This window comes from Numida meleagris, chromosome 3 (assembly GCF_002078875.1).
Source record: "Numida meleagris isolate 19003 breed g44 Domestic line chromosome 3, NumMel1.0, whole genome shotgun sequence".
Lineage (NCBI taxonomy): Eukaryota > Metazoa > Chordata > Aves > Galliformes > Numididae > Numida > Numida meleagris.
The window spans coordinates 19,934,465-19,957,875 of NC_034411.1; the positions used below are offsets into that span (position 1 = coordinate 19,934,465).

The following is a 23,411-nucleotide window of genomic DNA, read 5'->3' on the forward strand; positions in this document are numbered from 1 at the left end:
GGGTGCAGATACCACATACAGCAGTGTATGTCAGTTTGAAAGCACACGCTACTCGGTGGTATCAATATGCATCTAAAATTATTTTCTTGCGGAGTCTCAAGTACTTCTCTGGGGCTCTTTGTTCTCGCTCCCTGTGGATCGGGCAGAGAACAGCGGCTGGTGCTCTGCTTCAGCTGCTGTCAGACAGGCTTGCAGATGAATTAATTGCATCCTCGCTAATGACCAGTGTCCCCTTCGCTGCTAGGGAAATGGCTCCTCTGCCTGTGGGACTGCAGTGGGCCAGCTTCATTTGGCAGGATAGCATGCACAGAAATACTGAGTGAGGCAGTTGGCTTTTGGGGTGGGGAGGGCATATACTACTTTGGGGTTGGAATCCAGCTTGAGTTTGTGAGTTGCCTTCCATGCATGCAGCTTTGCAAAGCAAAAGCACTGTTTCTAGTTCCCAAGTTGCACTCACATTGAACTTTACCTATGTGATTTGTTGGATGCTATTACAACAGGGTAGGACAAAAGTGTAATGCAATAGAGCAGTAGTCAGTCTGTTTTGATGTGTCGTAATAGCTCACGTGTATTGGGGTGTGAGGCTGAGCTAGTGTCTCAAACAGCTGATTTGGGTTTCAGCATTAAGCCCAGCTGCTCCCTCACACACTCTGCACAGCACAGCAATTTGGGGAGCAATGGCCTCAGGTAAAGAGGAATCACAGACAGACTTCTGCTGTGAGGGGTGAGCACTCTCTGCCCTTGCCTTTCCCTTCCAGACTTTCATTCTCCTTTTTTCAATTTCCTTTTCCCAGCTTGCAGTGTGGGAGGACACCTTCCTGTAAGATTCTGAGGAGCGGACTACACACTCGTTAGCCTGGTTCTCCCATTTAGTTGTATTGTCTTTTTTGCCTTGCCTACTTATAAAGCCCGTGCTGCTTCAAGTAGCTTTGAATGTACCAATAAATGTGTGTTACAGAGTGAGAAGCAAAACAGTGGAGATGTCTTCACCCAAGATTTGGAAGTGGTAGGAAGTGACCTCTTGCACTTCTGCTTTTTAGATCTTTGAGCCCTAAGCCACCCTAAATCTACTGTCCCTATAAAAAGCTGCATTTTAAAAGGCTTTAGGAGGCTTGCTGACCTTGCAACCTACTTTGTAAGGAGTCTGCACCCACAGCTATTAAACAAAATTAATTTCAGCACTTTTAAATTGTTAATCTTGCAAAAGACAACTTGCTTGCTCTCCAGTGATCCCACAGGTCGTCATTCTGTGAGCTGCAAGCCATCACCAGGGTTCATGGCTCTGAACATCATCAGTCTGCTCATGGTCTCCCAAATGCCTTGCAAAATTAATTCCTTTGCCCTCCGCGTTGCCTCCCCCAGCAGCCCTGATCTCTGGGCACTTGGTGAGCTCTTGGCACGTAGTGGCCACACCACAGGTTATTCTCTTTTTAAGGTTACTCCATCCTAAATCAGTGCTTCTGCTCCTCAACTCACTGTAACGAACCTTGGGCAGCAGGACACTAATTCAGTAGGAAATGACAGCTTTAGTGTTCAGAGTGTTAGCTTTTCTATTGCAAGGGCGATTTCTCTTGTAAGTTAAGTTTCTCAATCCCCACGGGGCAGATGTTTTACCAGCTGCTAATTTATTTTGTATTCTTTTATGTGTATCTTTTTCTGCTTGGACGTGAAACTTGGAAACGCTGCTTTTTTTTTTCCTTCTTGCATTGATATGTGCAAGTCCACTGGGGGTGGGGGAGGACGCGCGTTCTGTATCTGGTGTTATCGTGCCTGCTCCTTCCACCTCTTTTGTCTCTGCCACTCAAGCCAATTTCAGCTATCCGCCGCCTCTCATTTGGGATAATAGCCTCTCTTTTTACTGTTGTCTTGTCATGTTTGATTCGGCAGCACAAGGGTTTTAAATTAGCCAAAACGTTTGCATGCTGGGCTTCCTCTGCTGCCACTACCAGTTGTGGATCCACTAAACCACTTGATGCTGAAATTGATGATTGCTCGGAAGGAATAAGAAATTGTTGGTGGCTACCGGGAAGATTCATTCATGCCGAGCCCCTTTTAAGCAACATAGGGGGAGGGAGAAAGAGATTTCCTTCATTTCCCCACTGCCTGGCTGGTGGCTGCATTGTGCCTGTGCCAGGCTCCTGCCGAGTGATTACAGCCTTGCTAGGCTGCGTAGTTCCTGTGATTTTGAAATAAAAACAGAAGGGGAAAACAACAACAACAAGGGAGGTAAGGGAGGATAAAGCTCCAAAGACTCACAGCTAAATTCTGTAACATAAAATTGTTGTATTTTCCCTCACTGGCCACTTTTTTGCTTTCTGTTGATTCATTACCCTGGCTAGAAGTTTCACCCAGCAGAAGACTTGCTATATTGGCCCACTTGGGTTGGTGACAACCAACCACAGCTGATCTGAAGGCAGCTGGGTGAGAAATGACCTGTCTTCAGTGGGCTCTGAAATAAGTGAGAAAACAGCCCCAAAACATCCTGCACCCCAAAATGCATTTTACTTTTTTTATATTACTGGTTAAAGATATGGAGAGCCGCAGTTTATAAGGGGAAAGTAGAAATCAGTGCTTGACAAACTGTATGGAACAAAACAGTGGAAGCCATAGAATTAAATGCCAATGACTAATCACCATGCTAGGGGTGTACTTATATTTTACAACTGTACACAGTCACATACAAAAAGTGAAACACTTCTCCTTTCTGTTGAGATTCTTTTTGGCTTTCTTCTGGAATATTCCAGCATTGCCTTCCACACCACTGGGTTATGGTGATAATTGGTAATTCAGGTGGCTGAATGGTCAGAAAAGGTCTCAGCGAGTCCTGCATACAATGGCTCAGAATTTCCAAATCCAAAGACAAATACTACCTAAAAGAGATTAGTAACAATTGTAATTAAAAAAAAAAAAAACACCTCTATTAGCCATGTGTGTGAGCTCAGAGCCATTAAGAAGCGTGGTTTCAAAATTTACAGTTCATTATACAGTGTCTCAAGCTATACTCTAAATATATCACAGACAGGAATATGATTGCATAGCATCCAAGCCAGCAAAGATGTTCTCATTTGATCTAATATTGCTAACATTATTATTAGTAATATTCTGGCACTTTCTTTCCTGATTACTAAGCCAGAAGTTCTCTTGCATAAGATACCTTTTTTCTGCTTATAAAAAAAAAAAAAAAATTAAAAATCACCTTATAAGTTTGAAGATGTTAGCATATAACTTTATTTCTCTCTTGCATGTAATAAATCATGCAGAAATCATGTGAATGACTAAAGCTCTAAAAATACAAGCCTAAGAGGGGGAGTCTCTGGAGGCCAGCAATGGAGTGCAAGGCTGGCGCTGCAAGTTTCTGTTTTTTGCCAATTAACAGCAGATTGAGAAGTCGGGCGACGGGGATGGGTTTAGTCCTGTTATCTGTCTCTAACTGCCCTGCTGCTCAGAATTGCTGATTTCTTTGCAAAATCATGACAGATGTGTTACTGGGAAATGTATTGGTTGAGTAGCTGGTGAGAGAGTTAATGCAGAGGATAATAAGTAGCTAAGGCTGTGTCCTCCAGCAGACTTTGATGTGTTTTGATAATATATGGGATGGGTCAATCTGCCCTATTAGCAAATGTAGCCAGTTTATGCTCTACATACAAACTAGAGATTTGATAAAGCACTAAATTAGTTTTCACAAGATATTAGATGTTAGATACTTAATGGGATCATCATGCTTTTGCTACACTTGGTTAAAATGTGTTCTGTAACAGAAGCATGAGGCAGCATGACATTTCACCAGGAGAGGAAGCGTGTCTTGTGACTGAATCACGAGCCTGGGAATTATGAAGTCCAGACATTGCTTGGCTTCTGGCTTACCCTCTGTGTGATTTACCAGAGAGTTTTCTCTTCTTGCGTCTGCAGAATGGGATGTCTGTTCCTTTTCTCTCTGCCTCCTTGCAAAGCTCAAGCCATCAGTGCTGTGGAGTGGCTTCATTTGGGGAAGGAAGTGGGGGGAGTAGGGGGTGTTTTGTTGTTTTGCTTATCCTTGGATGCAAAGTTTTGAATTACCAGTAATCGTAATTCTATGAAGTGCTTCTGTTGTAAGAGACTAATACCATTCACCTCAGAGGGCATTAGGGAATTTCCTAAACCTAGCAGTAGAGGATTTTCAGGTTCGGATACATTCATGCAAACTTGAATAAGAAACCTTAGCAAAGCATGAAGGAAGTTAAGGGTTTTTCTTGTTGTGCTGCCCAGCTAAATGTTGCAGTTGATCTGTACCAGTTCTTATAAGGTGAAATAACTAACACCCATAGTTCAGTAAGGCCAGAGCCAAGAATCCCTTGGTAAGATGCAGTACGTGAGGATGATATCCTTCTCTATGCATGCTTGTGTCCATTTTGCCAGTGGGGAACTCGAGGAAAAGAAAGTGACCTTCCTAGAACAGTGGTCAGTCTCCAAAGTGGGTCTTGTCTGAGTGCTCCCATCACTTGCACTTCAGTCCCTTCAGGAAGGCTGCTGCTTCAGTTGGTTGATGCTAGTCTTTTTAGCTTATTTCTTCACTATCAAATGAAGGATATAAAGTGGCTAAATGACTTTTTTAGTTCTGTGTTTTCTGTCTAGTTAAATACGAACCTTAAACTGCTGACAGGAATGTATGCTCATAGCTAACTTCAGAAAACTATGCTTTAAAATTCACTCAGCTTTTGGTATTTGTTGTGTGAGTATGTTTAAAGTCTTATTTTTTGTTATAGTTATTTTTCCAAAGGTTTGTAGCTGTTGTTCTTAATTGCATTGGCAGTGCATGGTTTTGTTTTCTCTAACTACTCACAAAATAGCCAGTCCCAAGGGAGCAGTGCCAGGCTTCACATTCCTCCCAGCCCCAGGGAGATGTCCCTGCCTTTCTGTGAAATGCCACATGAGTGCCACACATAAACCCCCCCCCTCCCTCATGTGAAAGCACAGAAGCTGCATCCCAATATAGATCACAGTGGAAAATGACTCAAAATTACATGACGACTTCTCCCTCATTTTGCCCCCCCTTCCTCTTCTCAGCCTGTTTCCCAGATGGGCTGTGGTAAGAGATGTGTGGTGTATGGCAGTATTTTAGCTCACTGTTGCTAATAATCCCTCTGCATGTTTCATTAGCACCTTATTTATAGGATTGTGAGAGGACATCTGCAGTGCAGCCTGTGTCCCAGGGACTGATGTGATTTTTGGTCCCGGAGTCCCATTCCCTGCTGAGTGATGTTTTGCATCATAGCAAAGCATCAGCCTGCCTTTTAGAGTCTACAGAGCCTAGGAAGAGTAGGAATTGGGGTGCTGGCATAGACAAGGCTGGCTACAAGACCTTCCCTTGTAACATCCCATAAGCCTGCACTTGGCGGGCTGCGTTTTCCCTAATAAATTCGTTTTTGAAGCCACTTGTTAGTCAGGCACTGTGCTCTCTAACTACAGCAAGGGCCCTGTGTCTTGGGCATAAATTACTCTTGTGTGCCACTGTCTCTGAGCAGCCCCCCAGTTATGGATTACTTTGTTCTCGACTTGACAGGAACATAATTAGAGCTGTTGATGAAATCTACCAAATTGTTCCTCCGTGGCCTCAATGGTCAGGAAATTTGGCTGAGTCGTATTTGTCACCGACGTAAAGGCTCTAAACACTTCATATTAACTATGTTATTAATGTGCCCTCTAATCTGTCCGCGAATTGGTAACACTTGGAGTGAGCTTGTGCTCTAATAGCACCTGGTGATGAATACATTGGAATGCTGCTAAAAAGTTTCTGGAGGGTGAAAAAAGGAAATGTTAATAAAAAGTGAATATTTCTAGACTGTTTTTTTTTTATGTGTGTATATCTTTGTTATGCATATTTTTTTGTTTGCTTGCATTTAATGGAGATTCATTTAAGCTCTACATTGACGGACCCTTTTCTGTTCTATAGGATTTGCTGACATTTTGGCTGTTTCATTGCCAGAGGAGGCTTTGTGTGTCCCAAAGGAAGTGAGTGATCTGGCCATAACAAATCCTGCCAAAATATTTTAACACCGTTACGATTTTCTAGTGCAATGCGTAGTGAATGTGACTAGAAAAGGATGGTGAGTGACGAAGGGGATCTGCGCCCTCTCCTGTGCACTGCTCTGGCAGAATGCGCAGGCAGGAGCTGGGGTGGTGGGATACCATGGCCAGCAGCGTGCTGTTTGCCTCTCTGGTTGGAGAGAGTAAGTGTGAGCTGCTGTTGTACGCCAGCCTGTCCAAGCTGGGTCCTGTTTCTGAACTTTCTGAGAGCCAGGGTGGTTGGATGGGGGGCTTAGTAGTTCATGTTAAATAATTGTTTGGCCTGCTGTGCTTGTGCAGTATATTTAAAACAAGGAAATGTACCGGGTGCTTGCAGATCATAGAATGGCTTACATTTGGAAGGACCTTAAAGCCCACCCAGTTCCACCCCCAGCCATGGGCAAGGCTGCTTCTCCCCCCTCACCTCCCCATCCCTCCAGCTCAGGCTGCCCAGTGCCCCATCCAACCTGGCCTGGAGCGCCTCCAGAGATAGGGCACCCACAACTTCTCTGGGCAGCTTTGCCAGGGCCTCACTGCCCTCTGAGTAAAGAAAGGTGAGAAAGATCTTAGTGGCTGCCCATCTTAGAGAGTGACAAGCTGCTATCTGGCACAAAACAATCTGTCTCCTACAGAGCAATGGGCTGTGCATGAGTTACAAGAACTTTGGGGTGATTCTTAACAATGTGATCAACTGTGTTTGGATGAAGTGCTAACGCACAAAAATGTTTTATTAGGAATTTTCACATGTTGTATTCAGGAGATGTCAATTCTGACAACACAATGTTTAGAGCTGGAAGTATGGGAAAACACTAGCTTAGATCCTTGAACCATTCTCTAAAGCAGCAATGATCTTGTATCTTAGTTTAGTGATTTACTTATATCAAATTTAGTACACACACTCCAGCAAAAAGGAAAAAAAAAACCCACCCTGCCTAAAGTTAATATTTAGTATGCAATCCATTCTGATTGCAAAAAAACTTCTTATGTCCAATCTAGATCTCCCCTCCTTTAGTTTGAAACCATTTCCCCTTGTCATATCACAACAGACCCTGCTAAAGAGTCTGTCCCCTTCTTTTTTTTTTTATAGCCTCCCTGTAGATACCTGAAAGGTTCTCATGCTCATCTCCAAAGCCCTTGTCCATTTTTTGCTGGATTTGCTCCAATGCCACTCCCATGCAGCACCATTCTCAGGAGCAGTGATGCTGCTACCAACATGAGGAAAGCATTAACCTGGGAGTTAGGGCTCACTTTAAGACTTCAGCCTATGATCTTAATATTCATAAACAAAATGGGAGTCTAACTCTTAACTTTCTCATGCAAATCAATCTATTTCTAGTAATGAGCAATTTAAGGGTTTTTTTTTAATATGTAGTTGCCATCTCTGGAAATCAGGATCAGAATTCAGGATGCTCAAATTAGGTGTTAGTGCATATAGATACTCTGTTGATGACTCTATTATTAGAATGAAGTAGACCAGTACTTTCCCTTTGTCTTTTTTTTTCCACTGCTTTTGTCTTTTTTCTCTGAGTTCATTTTATCTAAGCTTTTCTCCTTCAATTTCACCCTTTAATTCATTTCTACCAAAACCATGGGGTCATGGAGGGCTTTCTAAATAATTAGATCATGTTACCTGCAGTGTGTTGAAAACTGAATTATACTTTCTTTTGTCATAGTTGTGTTTTTATCACTGTTCTAAGACAGTATTTTATTTGGGATATTTGTACCCAAAAGTGTGCTGTGTGCTGTATGCTCTCCTGGCTGGATTTGATCTTTCAAATGCACATTCACTACTAAGAATTCTTCTTTAGATAAGTGAGCACTGTGTTATCCTAGAACACTACTAGTTTTCTGTTTATTTTCATACTCCAGTCAGAGTATCATAATACGTACTCAGTATGTCCAAATCTAACTTGTTTCACATAGTAGACCAAAGTGTAGCATGAACAGAGCAACCAAAAGTAACTTTAATTCTAGTTTCATCTTTTGTTTAAGATTAGGGAGCAAAGATAGTTCTATGGAAACTAAACCACGTACTTGGAGGGATGAAGGGAAGATAATATCAGAACTGGAGCTCTGAAATATTAATTTGATTAAAAACTGTGTGTTTTTCAGCATCAACTGTGGAGAGCATGTGCTACTAGACACTCATACTTAAAATCAGGATTCATAAGAAATGATAAGAAGCAAACATCACTTCATAGACCTTGGGAAAGGTTGTTTTCTTTTCCAGATATAAATTTCTCAGCTATTTTATTTATTAAAATCCGTTTATAACATAAAGAGTATTTCAAAGAAATTTCAAAGCTGTTTCCTTCAGGAACTGTACCTAGACTGAAGATTTATTGCTGAGTAGTTTATATGTCCAGCTGCATCTCTCCTGTTTTGTTTCTTTTTACTAGTAAAATAGAGTTTGAGGAGACTTAGTTACCAGTCTGACCAGTGCAAATCTTTTAATAGGCAATGCCACCAAATTCACTCACTCGTGCAGGTGTGTGCACAAGGAAACAACCTCCAGACACACACTCCTGCAGTGTACAGACACGTACTGTAAGTTGAGTGCAAAACAAATTCAAAAAGAAATAAAAAGTGAAATGTGCTGCAGGATTTTAGCCTGCTGCTGAATGGGAAAGTTTGCTTAAAGTGCAGCCTTCATGGTTCTCAGTGCAAACTTAGGACTTGAGATGACCTGGTGTGTATTGGTGGTTTTCTCTTTCTGAAAATTGCCACTGACCTGTCCTCAAAACACATAAATCCTTACTGAGTGCAGCTGTTCAGGTACAGCAAACCGGATTTGGCAGAGAGTCCAGCTATGAAGCTGTGTGGTACTTGACCTACATGAAGTCATAATGTTTCAAAGAAAAAAAAAAGACTGTCTAAACCGTCAGAATACTAATTATGACCATTTCTTTGGATGCTGATTTCCCAGCGGAAATGTATATGGACATCAGATCACTCTTCTCGGCCTGGAAATGACCACTCTAATGGTATGCAATGCAGTAGCTAGGGAGTGTTTCACAAGTGTGAAGACCAAAAAGATGGACCTGAAACTGTCCCCACTACATGGCCGCTTACCAAAGGAATGCTTTTGCTCAGTGTTTCACTGAGAGTAGTGAGCTATCCCCACAGCGTTATTCACCCTTTGGGAGTTAATATGAGAGCGCTTGGTAGATGTGTTCTGTCCTTGATGCTTCATTGCCTGTGAGTAGCAAGGAGCTGAAAAGGAAGTTCTTTAAGATGGAGAAATCCTACTTTACAGGGCAAATGAAAGAGAGAATAATATTCTGGTTTCAGCTTCCGAAATAGCTTTCTAAAGGCTATCGTGGGCCCAGGGTGCACATCTAGGAAAAACTGAAGCAGTCTGTTCAAAATAAAAGGGGAGTATGCAGTTGCTCACCCCTCTCACTGTGTGAGGGCTTGAAGTGGAGCTGAGGCTGAGATAAGAGTCTGCTGCTTCTCTTCATGAAGAGACTATGAATTCAAGTTTGCAAAGATATTAAGATTTACTAAGTAAAGTCATACTTGTCAATAGCTCCTCTTGCTAGATATTTAAAGTTCAAGTGCTTGTTTGCTTTGGTTAAGTGCTCTAAAGTACTTTAAAGCATTGGCCCATTTATATAAACAAATGGAGAAACTCACTGATAGTCTTCTCAGAGTGTGTTACCCAATATTTGGTTATCCTTCCTTGGGTCTGGAAAAGAATTATACTAGCAACTTCTGATATATGTGAGTCTTTGTTAATGAAGTATGATATTGGATCACTTGAACAGTCATTGTCTATGTTGTACACAACCGTGAAGAAATAAAGGGAGTTAGTAGCTCAGAAAGAGATTTATAAAGAGATTTATCCAGAACCTATGTATGACATAAGGAGGAGAATAAGCTGGAAGCCTCATTTCCTTTTTGAGTATTTGCAGTAGAGAACTAATGCTGTACTTCTCTTGTAATTTTTGTCCTGCTCAGCTGTTCTAATTAATCTCTTTTGGTGCAGAGGGTTGTGCAGCCAAACTCAAACAGGCTTCTAAACCATGGGAAAATCCTGGTCACATATGCATGGCCATTCACAGAAGGAAAGGGAACTATCAATATTAAAAAAGGGATCATGAAGGTGTTTACGTGCTTCCTACAGTGTTCCCTGCTAGTGTTGTAGTGCTTCCCAGCTATCTGTCCTCATGGTGGCAGCTGTTCCATAGTGACAGTGCTCTTCTATAGGAATTGTGGCCTTGTGATAGATCTGTGATGCTGGAAGCCTTGGAATGTATGCGTCCAACCCACTAGCTTTGTTTTTGTTGCTGTCCTCTTTTATGTTTTAATAAAAAATAGACTTTTTTTTTTGTTACTGTAATATAGTAACCACTTTATGTAATTCATATGCGGCCCACGACAATTACTCTTCACTCAATGTGGCCCAGTCAAGCCAAAAGGCCAACTCCTTTGATATGTAGAAAAATGAATGTATCTTAAACATATTCAGCTGTATAAAAATAAGCATTATTTGGAAGAATCTCTGGGCAGAAGTTATCCAGTAAAGTCAAGGCAGTTTAGTTTCTGAAGCAAAGGTAAAGTGAATGCTTGCAGAATATATTCTTCAAAAGTCCATCATAAAGTCAGCATAGAGATGTAGCTGGGTGCTGACTTCAGACTATAATGGTATCCTTCATTAAGAAAAATAATAGTTTGTCCTAATAGTTTTGACCTGTGTGTTTTCTATGTTCCTTGTGTACTGCCTGTGAGATTCAGCAGGTGCTACAAGCAAGTGGATTTAGAGCTGTTACTAATTTAAGCTGCATTTAATAAAACACAAGTTTGAGGTATCTTTACAAATCAGCGAATGTGGCATAGTTTGAAGATTGCTTTTGTCAAGTTTGATTAGCTCAAAGAGAAACCTTTTCTAAATATTGGTTGTGAGATTAATCAGGCAATGTAAGACCTTGAATTATTCCTCATCACAGGAAAACATTGTAATGTATTATCTTGTCTGATGACAGGAAAAAATGTAACTTTTGAGGATTTAAAATTTATGCTTTAAAGATTGGACCAAAGTAAAACTTGCAGACCATTTTTTTTTAGCAGCTGAGTTGTTATTTTCCCTATTACACTTCACTTTCTGTGTGGTGTATTCCCATATTACAAGCTGATAGTACCAACATCATTACAATGAAGGATGTTCTCATTATTGACTCCATTCTCAGTTAATTATAAGTTTGTCGTGTTTTAATGAGTAGGATTAAACTTTCATATTCCAAATATATGTCTCATGTTGCTTGCTTAGAAGCTTTCTCAAGGAGGTGGTTGAGCCATTTATCTGAATAGTGTGAACAAGGAGTATTTTGTTTCCTCATGCTAAAAAGTGGTTACAGTTTTTACAAACATGTAGAAGAGCTTCATAGCTCTGTTTTGGAGCAAACTTCTGAAATTCGGGCAAAAATGTTCTTCTCCTAGTTCTTGGTCACAAGCAGAAGCTTCCCACACTGAAATAAAGACTCACTTGGGCTAGTGTTATGTTCTGTAAATATAGGATAGCAGAGGTTGCTCTTTATTCCTCTTCAATACATCTCTACTTCCTTCTACATCCTTATTTATAGAAAAAAAAGTGGTATTTTGCATCCTTACTTAATTGCCTCTCTTGTAAATGTGGTAGGTTTGCAGCAAAGCCACCACCCCTCATAGTTTTCAGATTCAGATTTCATCCAGTGCATCTCTGCAGGGCATCTATTAGTCTTTCTCTCCAAAATTCAGTGCATTAGCAGGCCCTGATTTTTTTTCATCATATTTTCTAGCTAAAATCTGATGATCATTCATGTTCTGTTTCCTCTCACAACACATTTCTCATGAGTACAGATCAAATCCTTTCTCAGAATGCTTGTTCTTTTGTTTCAGTGCTTGTAAATACCTAAGCAGGATGGGTACGTTCTAGCCCTGGTGTTGTTGGAGTTCTGCTGATCTCAGTATGGCTGTTTGGTTGTTGTCTTTTTTTCCCCAAATCTACCAGTAATAGGTACATGTTGCTTACAGATATGTAACAATAAGCACGGACTCTTGTAAGCAGAGGTTTCTCATGTTACAGACAGGTCCAGTTTTTTGGCTTGCATAAGTCAGAGCAGGCTCTTACCAAAGAGAGCAGATTCCTTGCAGAAAACAAAAACCTTCATTAAATACTTCTTACATTGCTTGTTTAATGGGTATGAAATTAAAACAACAACCTTGCAATTTGAATAGCAATGTCAGCTAATACCATGTGAGCATGATTTGGAGGGGATTGGATCAACTTCCCCCTTTCCAGGCCCTGACCCGAAGTCCTGGGCAGCAGCTGGCACCTAAGGCCAGAGGCAGCCCTGCTTGTTCCCAAGCTTTGTACATTGCTTTGGCAAGGCATGAATTTCTTCATATTGCTGCGTGTGGCTCAGTTGTGGCTTTTGCACCACTTGAAAGTAATTCAGTAGGCTCCTGCATGGCAATGGGTGTTTTATCCTCCACCCTCCCCCACCGTTGTCCATCCTCACGCATATTTCCTACGTGTATCATTATTATCATCAGCATCTGTCTTTTAACTGATGATTTATTCGTCTCCCTTTATACAATACTAGATCTAAAATTACATCTGTCTAGAGATAAATGCATGATCTCAAAGATTTAATACTAGTTTCAAAATTTTATTACCAATAACTAAATATGAAATTGCTTTAAATTAACCAGTAATTATTTAGAATGAAGTAAGAGTTAAATATATATATATATATATATATATATATATTTCCCAGTCAAACTAGACCTCCTCCTTCCAACAATGCTGTTGCAGGAGGTTTCAATGGTATGAATAAATGTATTTCTTTTAACACTTTTGTTTAAAATGCTATTGTTTCATCTGAGGTGTGAGAAAATGTGCTAACCTTGTCAATGTGGGTGCAGTAGAGCAGAAATGATAACTGTATATACTTTTTTTACAAAAATACAGTGTGTGTATGTGTGCGTGTGTGTGAGAGAGAAAGAGAGAGAGACAACTTATTTAAATCCTGAATACAGTCAGACCTCATATGCATTGTTAAAAAAAAAAAAAGCCCTAAAGAATTGCATATGGATTAGGGGGATGAATATTCTATTATTTCAGTCTGTTCTGCTGATCTTCTTATTGTGACTTTGTGCTTCAGAAATCTGCTAGGAATTTGGCTTTGCTGTACTAGGCAGTAATTTTAAATGTGTATCAAGCACTTGATAGTGTATGATTTGCGTGCTGTTGCATTCCCATTCCCTAAATTTTCCACCAATTTATTACTTTTTTCATACTGTTTTAATATTTCAGGATGATGAATATATACAGCATCATTAAAGGTAAATAAAAAATGCATGAAATTAAAAAATGGAATATTAGATGTTTCTTTGCTGTAATCCCTAGGTCCAATAGGAATGAAATGTCTCTGTTCTGTCAAGTAATCCCTAAACATGATTAGGGACCTTGTAGTTTCCACATAGCCCACATAATATTTGTATCGTATAAGCCTATTTATGTAAGGTTTGAGTAAAAGTTGTTATTAGAAGACCTATAAACCTATTTTACAATTCAAAAAGATATTCTTGCTTCTTAATCTCTCTACTTCTATTATTTTACTGGAGTTGATGGCAATACGTCCTTAATTCATTTTTCAGAATTCTGTTACATCTTTTTGGTACTTATGTCGTGCATTAACGATCCTGGTGAAATGTATTTTAAGGCAGAGAACTGAGTTCAATAGTTCATCTACTTGTATAGCTACTCCTGGAATCTGAGTTGGAAGGGGCGTGCACCTCAGTTGAGGCCCTTTCTTTGACATCCAGGTCTGATATAGAATCATAGAATCATAGAATTGCTTAGGTTGGAAAAGACCTTCAAGATCATCAAGTCCAACCCCAACCTAACCATACTACTCTAACAGGCCACCACTAAATCATGTCCCTGAGCACCACATCCAAATGGTTTTTAAACACATTCAGGGATGGTGACTCAACCACCTCCCTGGAGAGCCTGTTCCAGTGCTTAACAATGCTTTCTGTAAAGAAGTTTTTCCTGACATTCAAACTAAACCTCCCCTGGTGCAACTTGAGGCCATTTCCCCTTGTCCTGTCACCTGTCACCAGTGAGAAGAGACCAACTCTGCTCTCACTGCAATCACCTTTCAGGTATTTGAAGAGAGCAGTGAGGTCTCCCCTCAGTCTCCTCTTCCCCAGATTAAACAACCCCAGTTCTTTTAGTCGCTCCTCATAGGGCATATTCTCCAAGCCCTTCAGAAGCCTTGTTGCCCTTCTTTGGACCTGCTACAGCACCTCAATGTCCTTTCTGTACTGAGGCACCCAAAACTGAACACAGTACTCGAGGTAGGGACTCACCAAGGCCAAGTACAGGGGCAGGATTACTTCCCTAGTCCTGCTCACCACAGCATTCCTGATACATGCCTGGATGCCATTGGCCTTGGACACCTGGGCACACTGCTGGCTCATATTCAGCTGACTGTCCATCAGCACACTTTCCATCAGGCAGCTTTCCAACCACTCCTCCCCAAGCCTGTAGGGTTGCCTGGGGTTATTGTGACCAAAATGCAGGACCCGACGCTTGACCCTACTGAAACTCATACGGTGTACTTTGGCACACCAATCCAGTCTATCCAGGTCCCTCTGTAAAGCCTCTCTACCCTTGGCAGATCAACACTCCCTCCCAACTTGGTGTCATCTGCAAACTTACTGAGGGTGCACTCAATCCCCTCATCAAGGTCATTGATAAAGATGTTGAATAGAAGAGCCCTCAGCACTGAGTCCTGGGGGGACACCGCTCATGACTGGCCACCAACTGGACTTAACTCCATCAACCACAACTCTCTGAGCCTGGCCATCCAGTCAGTGTTTCACCCAGCAGAGCGTATGCCCATCCAAACCATGGGCAGCCAGCTTATCCACAAGGATGCTGTGGGGGACACTGTCAAAGACCTTACTGAAGTCCAGGTAGACCACATCAACAGCCTTACCTTCATCCACTAAGCAGGTCACCTTGTCATAGAATGAAATCAGGTTTGTCAAACAGGATCTACCATTCATAAACTCATGCTGACTGGGCCTGATCCCCTGGTTGACCTTTAACTGATCCATGATGGCTCCTGAGATTATCCATTCCATAACCTTCCCTGGCATCAAGGTGAGACTGATAGATGTATAGCTACCAGGATCATCTTTCTGGCCCTTCTTGAAGATGGGAATCACATTTGCAAGTCTCCAGTTAACTGGGACGTTCCCTGTTGGCCAGGACTGTCGAAAGATGATGGAGAGCAGCCTGGCAACCACAGCCGCTAGCTCCCTCGGCACTCTAGTGTGCAGTCCATCTGGCCCCATGGACTTGTGAGTGTTATATGAACAGGAGATCAGGAGATGTAGGGGGTGTTCTTCTGATTTTGGGGAAGAGGAGGTGGAAAGAACAAGAGAGGGGGATCATTTTCTATTTAATTCACATTCTATGGTATCAGTGATGGTGGATGCTTCTGGCAGCAACTCAGAATGTTTTAGAAGTTAGCTTCTGATTTGACTGGCCAGTAGTGTGGTTGTAGGGTGAAATGGCTACAAAGAAGGAAAACATAGGAAAAGTTTTGAATGGCAAACAAAGAGAGAAAAATGGTGGGTGTCAATGTTACTCTTGTGATGGTGGTGCTGGAGATGTCTTAGCTCAGGATCTCCCGTCCCTCTGTGTCTTCATCCTGAGCAGCAGGCTGCTGTGGGCTGACCTCATAGACTGCTGGGCTGAGCTCATCACTGTTAGGGGTGCTCCAGCTTCACTGGAACACAAGAGAGAGCAATAATGACATGAATAAAAACAGTGACTTCTGTGGTTTGAACAGACCTTTGCGAAGGAGATATTTTCATATGATAGCAAGGGTCAGCTGTGGTGATTCCATATTTTCCATAAGGAAACTTGAGACTATATAAACCTTGGGATACCTGCTCAAAACCCCCTGACATTGCACTGAAATGTTACTCTTATTTCATTTTTAGCAGTTAGGGTGGCATTTTAGCAATAGCTCTATTCTTGTATTTATGTACTGAGAGAAGCAAAACTGCTCACTGCTGAGCCTGGGGATCCTCTTCCAGGAAAACTGAGATCAATAACTGTTACCAAGCCTACATTTATAGGGAGTGTTAAATGACCACGGAGTCCCGATGTTCATCAATTAATATGGTGTGCTTATTACTGTCCTGTGCCCCCCCCAACCTGCTGCAGTCAGAACTTTTGATCTTTGCTATCATTTTAAGCAGTCACTTTCAGTTATCAGCATTTCTTTTTAACTGGAGATCCTGTATTGGTGCCAGTAAGTGAAAGACAGGTGACGCTTTTCCTCCCCAGCCTGCTCCTTCCTGCTGGCGATGGATGATAGGAATGTGATGCTGAAGCTCAAGGCTCATTTTGGGTTCAAAACCAAGGAACTGTAAGCATTTTACTATTTGGCAACAAGGCACACTGCAGTCAGAACAGTGCAAAGCCTCAAAAGTGAAAATAAAAGCCTTATGCGCAGGCATATTTTCAGATGCCTTTATTGCCTCAGTTTAAGTGGAAAAGAGGGATTTGGAAAAGAGAGAGCTTAATTTAACAAAATAATATTATGCTTTCAATTCTTAAAATGAATGAATTATTTGGATACTTAACAGTGTAATGTCTTTGAATAATGCTGGTACTTAAGATAGGAAAAAATGATATTGCGAATGTGCTGTGTTTGCCTCACAATTTTTTTACCAATTTCGCATTTATGGGAAGCAATATCATTGTTGCGAAGTTTCCAAATTGCTTTTCGCAGAAATCTGCAGAAATTAAATCTCCTCCTTGTTATGAAAATGAAGCAACGTCTCAAGATGCTGGCACATCAGTACAAATCTGAGGAGAGGATGAGCCCAGTTCTGCTTGCAGTCATTGCGTGTCCCCTATTAATAGTTGCACAATGTCCTGTTAGGTTTAGGTTGCCATACAATGAAGTAAATCAGCATATGTTTAAGTGTAGTGTGTGAACAGCAGCACAGAAGTCTCCCAGGACATCTTGTGCTTCAAGTTAAGCCCACGCCTGACTGCTTCTATGGAGAAGAATTTAGCCCACAAAGTGGAGTAGTGTGTGATGCAAGAGTAACAGCAAATTATGTAGATGGTGAGTCTGCAGAGAGAAAATCACAGATCAATTTCAGGCTCAAAGAAAATAACTGGAATACAGATTTGTGTGGGCCACAAGAAGGTTTCAGACTGTATTGTTACCATGTGGGTGCTACACGGATCTGGTCCGCTGTGGAGATCTTCAGCAGAAGTCTGCTGGCCTTATGCTGGTTTCTGTTCAGAACAGCTTTAGGAAAGTCTCCCTGTGTTGTCTGAGGGGTAGGAGATGTGCGAGTACAGGGGCAAGGCCACTCATGCTCACCAGAGCCACTGAGCCTGTGCAAGGATGGAGCTGAGTTCTCATGTTAGGTATTCTAGAGCTGGATTTAAAACTGGATTAAATCATGTAAAAGCGCTGTATGGAGTGCATTTAAAGTGACTGATGGAATTAAGGCAAGACTAAGGCAACTAAATTTTACAAATGGGAATGGTTCTACTGAAGGGTCAAATTTTAAGAGCTAGGAACTGATTTACCTTCATCAGATGTTTAATGGGATGCTTAATTTGATTGCTGCTTCAAAAACTGCTCACAATAGTCAAGCTATTGCCTGAATGTCTGGGTAATCAAGGTCTCTGTGTGCGTTTACACCTTGATTTACATGTGCAAAGAACCAGAAGTTAATACTGCCAGTTGACTGCAATGGCCACTTTTAGGCTCAAAATGGTAACTGCAGAACTTTGGAGTTTTCCAGCATTATTTTGCTGTTTTTGAAATGAGTATACACACTCGTGCAAGTCTATGTACAGGAAAGCTTCTGAACTCAAGTTGCAGAAGGCTCTTCATTGTAAAAGCTACAAAACATCTCTTTTCAGCAAGACTGAATGTTTTAATTGAGAGATTTAGGCTCTTAGCATTAAAACCAGTACATTAGCCTACCTCTGTATAGCCTAAAGGCCCTGCTAGGTGCGTTTCTATTTCTATACAAAAAAAAAAAAAAGAAAAAGGAAAACCATGTAAATGAAAGGGCAAAAGGGATTATATATATTGAAGGAAATTCAAGGCACTCTATACTTCGCTCTTTGTCAGGATTGAACAAATTTTGAATATAAGAACAATACTTACTGTTGTCACCTTTTCTATAATCAACCACATTGTAATGCATACGAAGAGTATGGGAATATTGGACATAGGTGCTTGAAAATACTCGTTCTTCCTCGTTATTTTTACTGCAGTAATTCTACAGTAATGAATTATCAATTACATTAAGTCTTTTTATTTCCTATGGCATGGTTATAACAACTAAAATTAAGGGAGTTATGCTCACAGTCCCTCACACCACTCATTCTGCTATGGGCAAACTTTTGCTGTTTTCTCACAGTAACCTTTACAAGGCAAACGATAAACATTATTTCTGTTTTAATGACTCCCAAATAATGTCATATTTAAATGAAATGCATTTTGCCTCAGCAGGGTTCTTTGAATTTATGAGTATTTTTGTCCCATATCCTACAATAATGTGACAAATATTATTTGCATTTTTACTGTTTTCTTGAATACTTTTAAACACCCATTTTTAGGAGACTTCAGATTGCTTTTGAACATATTTGAATGCATTTTTAGCTATCACCAAGCCTAAAATAGGAACCCTTTTTACAGCTTATCTTTATTAAACACCTGTAAAAATCAGTAGTATTTCTTTTTTCTTATAAAGCGTTCTTCCTTTAACAAATGCCAGAAATGCTGCACAGGTTTTTTTTTTTTGTTTTTTTTTTTAGTGTGGACTTCTTTTCTTAGAGGTAATGGGCAGTAAATGGTCTGGTAATGTCTGCATCATGCACTCACTGTCATAAATGGAAACATGAAATCTTTATAGGTTCTTTACCAATAATCAATTAATATTTTCCAACTTTTAAAACACAATCCTGACAAAAATTTCAGGAATGATTAATTTTGTACGAATGAGATCTTGCTTGCAATAAACTTGTGAGCTAAAAAGTGGGTGGCTGGGCCTGACAGTGACTGACTCTTGTAAAATTTTCACTTTGCACGTGTTAAAACCACAGGTTTGGTTTTTTTTTTTTTTTTTAGTTAAATACTGATCTTAGGAAAAAAAAATCTATCATTCAGTGCCTTCATAACCTAAAGGTGGACTAGCAGCTTGATCTTGCTCTTCTTGCATACAGCAAGTCCCAATCATTTCTCTGAGTGTTTCAAGTTGGCTGGGTTAAACTTTGTTTTCTTTCAATTTTTATTTATTTATTTTTTCAAGAATGAAAATTGCCTGATCGCTTTAAGGCAATGTTTCTTGGCTAAAATCAAATTTTAAAACAAATCAAAGCAGTTCTCTGCGTAATCATACTGAGCTGTCTCTTACATCTATAGAGATCAGTGGGAAGATTTCTTATAGCTGTTATGCTCCAAAAATAAGACCAGTGTATATTTTTGCCGCTCAACCCCGCTATTTAAATGAGAAAAATAAAAACAGGCACGTATCTTGTACAGATTTTTGTGAGTAAACCCAAGTCATTTAAAGTAACGCTGCAGACAATACATTCTCCATTATACCCCTGTGCTAGAAGCAAGCTGAGATTAGGGCTCCAGGATGGAATAATGAGGAAAGGTAGGAGCAGAATTGAGGGACAGTGACAAATGCATAAATAAGGAAACATTGGCCTTTGCTCAGGCATTGGCGCTTATTTTCAAAGGATGCAGTGGAAGTATCCTGTCTGTGAAGGGGGAAAGGCTTCCTGGTGTAACAGGAGGGCAGGGAGGCCTGTGGTGCATGGCCGCAGCTGCTGGAGCCTCTCCGATAAGATTGTGCGAGGTGCCAGTATCGGCACACAGCCTTGTAGCGTGTCACAGTGCTTTCACGTGAGTGGCACTGAACTGTCTTCTCACACTCCCTCCTGCTCTCCCTCTCGCTCCCATTCCCCGTGCTCATCGCGTTGAAGTCAAGGGAAGGAAAAAAGATTTGAGAATCGCCCAATTTGTTCTGACATAAAGAGATGTTTAGCTCTGTGAAAGGTGGTGGAGGCAGTGCCTGACTGACATCTTAACTGGCTGTCTGCTGGGATTGCTTACTTCATGTCCCTTCATATTCCTGCTGTGTCCTCTGCGAGTGCTCGCATCTAATCTTCACAGCGAGAGAGCCATGAGTCCCCTGGGCTTTGGTGCTCAACACCTTGTTAGATGGGGCATGCGGTGCCACAGCTCTGCTGTTGTGCTTGCTTCTGTTCTAGTGTTTTGGGTTCCTTTACATGCCAAATTTTTTTTTTTTCTCAAGGGAGTTGCTAAAATAATGGCATGTATTTCCTATTTTCCTTGGTCTTCCCTTAACAAGAGTAGGTTTGGGGTATATCAGATAAAAACGCAAGGAGGGAAAGAAAATACAAGGCCCCAGTAAGGCAAAGCTGTAAGCAGCATTCTGTGCTTTTGTTTTTAAATGAAGATGCATTGACCTGCTTTTGTTGGTTTAGAAAACAGATGAGAGAAAATACCCACTGAACAAGAAACACAAGGTGTAACACTTTGATAATAAAAGTAAGACGGCATCTGATCATGAATGCTGGACTCTGTGCCAGGGGCTGCAAGGAAGCTTAGTTGTTTAGGTCTCGTTTGCTTTTATGATGCTGCACACGTTGTGATGCATTCTGGCATGCCACATCCCGTTACATCACATCAGGTTAGCCACGATACCGAATAGCACCAAGAACACGAATTAATGAGAGCTAATGCTCACCTCGTGTTGTTGGAGTGTTAGCAGGTGCCTTGTTCACTACAGCTGCTCTCTGGATTCAGCCCTTTTAAAGCAAATCTGATACTGAAGATATATGTATTAATTTCACAGATAGAAATGTTATTTTTCATTAGGCTTCTTAAAGTACATTAATTAACAGATGTGGTTTAATCCTTGTTAAGCCATTAAAAACAACCCAGGTTCTGTGCTCGGAGTCTTCCTATGCTCCATTTTAAAGGGACATCTCTTCTGCTGGTGGCAATTGTAGGTGACAAATGACAGCATTGCATTGCCCTCTTTGCTTCCTGTAGAGCTGAGGTTTCACAGCTGCTATTCCAGAAACAAGCTGCACATATCCTGCGACCTATGGCTTTGTGTGAATGGTTGTCACTGTTCAGATTTCACATCAGTTTCAAGTTTTGAATAAGTATCTCTTAATAAACCTCTCCTCCTGAGGTAATGAGCATCACTACCAGAGAGATTTCTGAAGAAAAATCATATTCTCAGGCAATTTCTTTTTTAAAATTGGTGGTCTAAAGCTCCATGCTGAATGCAAGGATGTGTGTGGCGATTGTGAACAGCTGCATAGGGGAAATGAGACCATCATCAACAAGCATCTCCCCATTTTTTGAAATGTGAGTTTGTGGCAAAGCAATGAGTGAGGGGATCTGCTTGATTGGATTCTCTCTCTTTTCTTCACTCTTGTAGCACAGAAGGGCTAACTCTCATTGTTCTGTTGCAGTTACAGGATGCTGCTGGGAGGCCCAGTTTGGCCACAAGACCGAACTCTAGTTCTCAGAACTGAGCTCCCTCAGAACTGAGGGAAATTTTGCCACAGCTAACAGCTCTCTCGTACCAGAAAGTATTGAAAAGTGGTTCAGTGAGTCTCGGGCACTCAAGAAAAGACTCATCCATACGTCAGGTTCAGATCTCTTATTATCCAGCATGACTAATAACTGGGCTCATGTGGCAGCAGGTATAATTGATGACTGGATCATATTTATGTAAGAGCCACTGTCGTGCTTTATTCCCATTTCAATGTGTCTGTCTTTATTTTGCCTGTGTGGTGGAGTCAGTGCAAGCAATTGTTAGCATCCCTTAAAATACACACAAAGGAATTGCAGTGTCTGACGTTTTCACTGGGGGAATGCTATGGGTGCGCTCCAGCCCTTATTGCCTGTTTCTGACAGCTGCTGAGGTGATCTGGGGTGTGTATCTGTGCACTGTGCAAATGGCTCTTCCATCTCAACATCTCATAAAGGGACAGTCAGAAAAGAGAGTACTGAGGCAATCCTGCCAGCCATGCCTACCTCAGTTTCTCAGGTGTCCTCTACTTCTACAGATATTTCACTGAACAGAAGCATGTTGGTAAGCCCTAGGCTGTGACCCGAGCACTCTGTGGCATTGCTCTGGTTGAAAGTGTGGGTGATCCAAGAGGTGCTCGTGGCCAGGTCACGTGTAGTATTATGCACGTTTGGTGACTTACTGGGTTAAATACCAAGCAAAAACTATTTGCTCACCAGTAAATAGCACTGCGCGTTAGATGCTAAGAGCTGGACACAAGCATGTGTTTGTGTGTCTGCAGGTCCACGGTCTTATTCTTTTCCTATCTGTTTTTGTGTCTGCACAAATTATTCTATAACACTTCAGGTACATGAAGAACTTTGTTTTATAAAGATGTACGTATGTAACCATACAAGCCCATAGTGTTAGCTCATGTTGGTAGTCTCCAAACAGCTGGCTACAGAAGTTACCATTAATTAACAGAAATTGTGTGAACTTAAAAATTGACTTAAAATACAGTAAATGACTCATTAAATCAATTTAAGAATTGACTTAAAATACAGTAAGCGACTTATCAGATTAAGCTTTAGAAAGACACCCAATAAAAAGAGGGGGAGAAAAAAAAGGAAAGAAAGAAAAGCTGAGAGGAAGCTGTACTTTGGTATCCTGAGTTATTTTTGATAAGTTAAAAATGATGTAAGCACAAAAAGTGGAAGCAAGGATATCTGTCTGAGTATTACTAAATACCCAGATAGTGAAAGCACCAATGTAAAGCAAGTGACCGAGTGTATCTCTGATTTTTATATCATTAAGTGAGTTTCACAACAAGGCTTTAGCTGAGAAATGCTCAGTAGCAAACCAAGAAACTATTAATAATATTAATTTACTAAAATTGAGTAACTGTTCTGTATGTTCCTAGGTTTGTTGAACATAATATGTATATGTTTTCCATGGCATTTAAAAAATGACATTTCAAAGAGTGTAATAGTGTAATGAAATGTAAACTGAAAACAGGAATGAGTTAATTAGACTAATGATCCCTTGACTCCTTTATTAGCCATCTCTTTAGAAATTGGGATTAGTTTTGTTTTCTCTGCTGAATAAAGACAGGAAGGATGATGTTGATTCTAGTAAATGATAGCACCAGAAGAAATGAGTGTTTTCCTGTTCGTTATAGGTTTCATCATTTAAGATAAAATTTAGCCTTCCTACATGCATACCTAATTTTATTACAGCTTGAGTTCAACTCAGATGGGAAGAGA

At 40.8% G+C, this 23,411-nt stretch overlaps 1 protein-coding gene and 1 long non-coding RNA gene across 6 annotated transcripts in view; one reads left to right on the plus strand and one right to left on the minus strand.

Annotated features, from left to right (window-relative positions):
• The window catches only part of ESRRG (estrogen related receptor gamma), a 366,441-nt gene that overhangs the window by 136,553 nt on the left and 206,477 nt on the right, over positions 1–23,411 (plus strand). The window contains exon 2 of one of the 4 annotated variants that reach the window (XM_021393161.1): positions 5,930–6,083. The exons of 2 other annotated variants lie outside the window; for them this stretch is intronic. The gene's annotated coding sequence lies outside the window, so the exon portion shown is untranslated. The remainder of the gene's footprint in view (positions 1–5,929; positions 6,084–23,411) is intronic. One more of the 4 variants, XM_021393160.1, reaches the window with a different exon arrangement.
• LOC110397160 overlaps positions 15,489–23,411 on the minus strand; it is a 23,919-nt gene continuing 15,996 nt past the window's right edge. For both annotated transcript variants that reach the window (XR_002437579.1, XR_002437578.1), the window contains one exon: positions 15,489–15,830. This is a non-coding gene — a long non-coding RNA (uncharacterized LOC110397160). The remainder of the gene's footprint in view (positions 15,831–23,411) is intronic.